The sequence below is a fragment of the Pinus tabuliformis genome, chromosome 1_2 (assembly GCF_031772625.1).
Source record: "Pinus tabuliformis cultivar Carrire ecotype Pingquan chromosome 1_2, CPIR1, whole genome shotgun sequence".
Classification (NCBI taxonomy): domain Eukaryota; kingdom Viridiplantae; phylum Streptophyta; class Pinopsida; order Pinales; family Pinaceae; genus Pinus; species Pinus tabuliformis.
Window position 1 is genome coordinate 688099822 of NC_142298.1, and position 6000 is coordinate 688105821.

Sequence of the window (6000 nt, forward strand, 5' to 3'; positions counted from 1 at the left end):
GCCGAAGCAAGGGAATGGGAGTATCAACTCTTCTTCGACATTAGCATTGGACTCCAGGTTGGTTCTCATAATCCACTTTCAGTTTACAACTAGGAACTTGCATGGTAGCGTGAATTGATTGTTGCTAGACCCATTTTGGGCTATTGGGATCGCCTCTGTCCGCAGAGGGGATTTACCTCTGCAACACTTCATATGAAGACATATTGTGTTGATTTCATCTAGTGTGACTTATGCTTTCCTGCATTCTTTCAGAGGAGGAGACCCTTTTCCCTTGATCATGCTTCTCAAGATAGAAGTAGTGATCCCTATTACCTACAATCATACAGAATGACTTTATAATATTAAATACAAGCATACCTACCTCATTTTACCTGTAGGTCATCTAGGTTTCTTTCAACAACTTCCTTGATTGAAAAGATCTTCAATCCCTTGATCTGCTTCATTTCTCATGTCATCATACCATCATCCCTTGAATTCCATAACTTAGAGTTCATGATGAAACACTTGCTTCCTCTCTAGATTAGTGAACATTCCGATGAGGATTCCCTTAGAGAATCTTGAGGATCTAACATATCCGCATCTGGAAGATGTTTCCTTTTTTACTTGATGTATAATGACTTCACCCTTTCCTTCAATGTCCAATGGGGTTCGCAAGAGCTATATCCTTCATGTTTGACTGCCATGGATTTTGATCCTTACGACCTTCACGGTTCCCCATGGTGATATCACAAGCTCTTGCTTCCAATGCTTCCACGATGCATCTTATTATCATGGTCATATCTATAACAAAAGATTTAGGATATTATGACAAAGCCCTTTTGTGAGGGATACCATCTCAATCATAGTAGAGGTTTGTTACTCCCTGTTTCCTTGGCCCTTTTCTTCAGCTTCCTCCATCTTTCTAGCGATATGAGCTTTATTTTCATAATATTTCCATAGATTGTTTTGTCTTGTTTGAGGACCAAACTTCCCTTTTTCTGAAATTATTTGAGTCCTTTAACCTTCAACACTTTTGCCTTCAACTTGTCTTTTTATATCTAGCATAGAGACCGCAAGTTGTCGAATGAGGTAACCTTCTTAGTTATGGACATTTGTTACCTTGCTTATCAGTTAGAATGATGATGATTATCTTCTTATCCTCTCTCCTAGATCTCCAATTTAGATCTTATGGAGATATCCCTTCAATTTCGTGTAGATAAGATCTAAGTGATATGACCTTCTTTTCTGCATTTTTAGAGAATATATCTTCTAGCATTTCATATATCTCTTTTTCGTCTCCTCTCATGCTACATAGGGATGAGATGACCTTTGAATGATTTCATAAGAACCCTATGAGTCCCTTGATCCTTTTACATGCATTCAAACAATGCTTGACCTTAGAGACTTTTCCATAGATAGTAATCACTTCTCTTCTGGGGACTATATCTATCCTCCTTTCTTATGCAAGGACTTTCCATGACCCAACCAATTTATATATTTCCTTGTAAACATGAAGTTATATAACCAAACTTGATTATAGAATGAATGATACTTACTTGACAAGTGAAGATGAACTCTTCTACTTGATTACTTTGATGATGGCTGAAGAAGATGTATTAGAGCCTCCTCTTGGATGATCTTCTTTTAGATGAAAAACCCTTTCTTCTTGTTGCTTCTTAAGATGATATTCTTCTAGGGCAAGGAGATGATCATTGCTTGTTTTTATAACCTTGAATATGGCAATGCCTTCTCGCCTTCACTATGCTTTGCCTTCTTTTATAGTGTAGATTAGGACTGCTTCTAGGGTTTCAACTTTTTCCAAGATGATGTGATCTTCGTTTTTTAGGTCCTTCGAACTACCTTTCTTTGTAGACAACTTGATGAGGGCCTTGGTGGCCTTTTTATGATGACTACGAAAACAAAAGCTCTTGTTGTTGTAGATTGCTTCCTCGAACTAGGGTTTGATAAAAACCAGGGTTCGATTCTTCAATGTAGATCTTGATCCTTTTCTTTGATATCCTTCAACTTGTTTTGATGTCCTTCTTCAAACTTGATCCTTGAATGTCTATTTTATGCCCTTCCTTTGACTTCAACACCTTTGCTCTGATACCATGTTGAAGAATCTACGAAAATTAGATTAATAAGATTCTTCTTGCCATGATAACTATTTATGAGGTAATTTTATTTTTTCTTATTAGCACAATCTTTGCTTATTAATATTAGAGTGTGTCTTCTTAGTTCATCAAATAGTTACCAAAACAAAAGAGACAAGAACACAAGATGTTGGCTTTCTGCCAGGGCCAAAACCTCTCACACTTTGAGAGGAAAACCCACACAAAATTATTCTTATAGAGATTCCAATTGATGAATACCAAGACCATGACCCTTGACCTATTAGGCCACTCCGAGACCAAGAGACCAATCCTCTTCTTTGTCACTGTTGAGATCATCATCTCTGCTACTAAATACATCACTGTTGCTACACTGAGGTCATCACTATTACAATTGCACCATTGTTGCACCTTCACTGAGATCATTGTTGCTCCTTCACTCAGACCTTCATCATAAAAACAAGACATATATATATATATATATATATAAGAGTTGCATTGAGATCTTCATCAATATCATGATTGAGATCATGATTACCACTATTCCGAGATCATGACTGTGTTCATAATGCATGCCGAGACAAAGTGTGTCATTCTTGGATCTCCAAGATCCTTCTCATCACAACTATGCCGAGACTGTGACTATGTCTAGAGAGTATGCCGAAAGTGTATTGCTGAGAGATCACATAAATCTTCTCCATCACAAGTATGTTGATAATGATCACCAAGACTATGAGGAGGTCGAAAACTACATCTCTATGGTACCCATCCGAAAAACACAGAGATGTTGGTCTATCTGAAATATTGAACCACTGTACTCATCTAAAATTTCAGAGGATCCGAGTTATGAGCCTGTACTTTTGCGCAGACCCTAGCTAGGTATTTATAGTAGTTGGTCCTCCATAAATTAGCCGACTTGAACCAATGAAAATATGTGTCTTTTAATTGTAAGCCGATATGAATTCTTTTTACATTGTTTGGAGGCTGATTTATTCAAGAGGGATTGTTCTTGTCTTTGGAGGGTTGTTACACATTTCTATATACTTGTATACATTGAATATAGGCTCAATAAGAGATTCTTCATATGACATTGACTCTTTGACTCAATATTAAATCCCAAGGCTCTCAAAGGGAGCCACTAACAAATAAACCTCTTGCTCATGAAACCCATGTAGCAAGGCATAAACAAATAATTTCATTTATTTTTATTTAATCATTTAAAAAGATCACGTCATTATGAAGATAGAACCTAGTTACACTTTCTTCAACACTCCCGAACGATAGGTGTGAAAACAGGAAAGTCAACTTCTGAGTGACATAACTTTTGCATATGGACTCTGATTGATGCGCTTCTTACGTTGTTGAAAAGATATTTGTGTGTAGAATAAGATGAGAAGGTGTGGCACTAAAGTGATAAAGTTTCACCCCCAAAAATGTCATTTGATGCCTCAAAAAGCTCCCCGAAGGTTTCAGACCCCATTTCGCCAAACTGGGTCCCGCCGATAAAAACGATCTCGTGAGCTGATTCCTCCACTTTTTCCACTCCAAATGCATCGAGATGGATGAAAAAAGATATAATGATCCAATTCAAATCACACCTCCCCATTTTGGGAGGCTTTTGGTCCCCAAAATATTTTATTGAATGAGGTGAAGAAAATTTTCCTCCAACTTCTCTCTGGTGTACCATTTAGCTTTGCTTGGAAGTTGTCCCTTCAACCAATTTGCCAAAGGTCATGTTGCCCCTGTGTTGTAGTTTGGGACCTCTTCTACAAAACTGTATCTTCTGTCAACTCTACCTGAGCATCTAGTGTCAGATCCTCCACAGAAGGTAGGACCTGTTCCTCTTCTTGATCTAGTATGGAAGGCTCGTAGAGTTTCAAATTCTCTACATTCACAACTGAGTAAATGAGCATATATGATGGTAAAATGAGTCGATATGCATTATCACCCACATTTTCCAGTATCACAAAAGGACCATACCTTAGAGCCTTTATTTTCTTACCAAGCCCCTGCAACCTCTCCTTGTTCAACTATAGCCATACTCTGTCTCCCACCTTGAATGATGTCTCTGTTCTGTGTTGATCATGCATGACCTTATACTTCTCCTGCGACTATTGCGGTGTTTCTTGTACCTGTAGATGGATTTGCTTGATCTTATTTATAAAATTTTCAGCCCTCAAAGCATCTCATGTAAGATCTTTCCTCACTCCTCCTTACTGCCCATATGCAATATCCAAAGGTGAAGGTGGAAAATATCTAAAACAAGTCTCAAATGGGGACTTTGATGTAGAAGTGTGGGCTACTCTGTTATAAGAATGTTGTATATATACCAGACTTTCATCCCAGGTCTTTGGATGCTTCTAGTTGTATCCCCTTAGAAGCTACACCAAAGTCTTATTGACTACTTCTGTTTATGGATGGAATGTTGTAGATCTCTTCAAATTTGTGTCCATATTTTCCCACAATGAAGTCCAAAATACACTGAGAAATCTTGTGTCTCTGTCTGAAATGATGCTCCTTGGTATCCCAAAGTGCACCTGGACTTGTCCAAAGAATAAGTTTGTTGCTTCTTGTCGGTTGATGGTATTTTTACAGGGCATCATAACACACATCTTGCTGAACCTGCCAACTACCACTAACAGGTAGTCATGTCCCTTCTTGGTTGTCGGTAAACCTCCCACAAAGTCCATGGAAATGCTTTCCCAAGGACGAGTAGGTACATGTAAGGGATGAGACAACCTTGTTTCCTATTGCTAGGCTTGTTGGTACAACAAAGCATGCATCCTCTTATGAACCTAGCTACCTTCTCTTGCATCTTGGACCAATACACATACTTCTGCAAGTTAGCCACAATCTTCCTTACACCAAAGTGCCCAGCAACCTTGGAGGTGTGAGCTTCTCTAATCAACTGCAAACACTCACTTTAGGAACACATAGCTTATCCAGTCTGTAGAGTAACCCATCGTGGAGATGGTAGTCAATGGTGTTTTCACGATCGTACACATGACTCTGACTCTGCAACTGTTGATACACCTCCTTGAAGTCCTCATCTTCTGAATATGCCTCCTTTTATGCATCATGGGTGAATGCTTCCATGTGCATAAGAGTCCCCAAAGCTGTAATATTTGATGCGGGTGGCCTTGAAAGCATATCAACCAACTTGTTTGTGTTTCCCTTCTTATACTTGATCACTAAATGAAATTGCTATAAAAACCCCATCCACTTGTAATGTCTGGTTTGTTGTAGCTTACTCTAGGCCTGCAAGTACTGTAATAGCTAGTGATATGTGTGAATTACTGTCTCCTTTCCCATCAAGTAGTGTTTCCATTTTTTCACAGCTTGCACCATGGCATATAGCTCCTTATCTTAGGTAGGGTAATTAAGAACTGCCCCATGGAATACTTCAGAATGGTAGCAAACAAGCCTTCCTCCATGCATCAAGACAACTCCCATTGCATACCCACTCGCATTTGTCTCCACTTCAAAGGGCCACTGCAAGTTTGGTAATGCTAGAAATGGTGTTTAATTGATCTTCTTCTTTAGCTCCTCGAAATCCTTATGCTGACCTTTTCCCCACTGGAAATTCTTACCACTTGTTGTTATTGCATGGAGTGGTGTTGCTATTGCTAAAAATGAGGCTATGAATTTCCTCAGGTATTGTGTTACCCCAATGAAACTCCTGACCTAGGAAACATTTGTAGGAACCAACCATTTCATGACGGCGTCGATCTTGGAAGGATCTATCTTCAACTCTCCTCCACTGATCATACCCCAGATACACTAAAGACTGTTGCGCAAACTCACACTTCTTGAGATTTGTTAACAACTGATGCTTCTTCAATGTTTCCAGCACCTGCGTCAAATGTGAAATATTCTCCTCCCAGGTAGCACTGGGTACTAGTATATCATC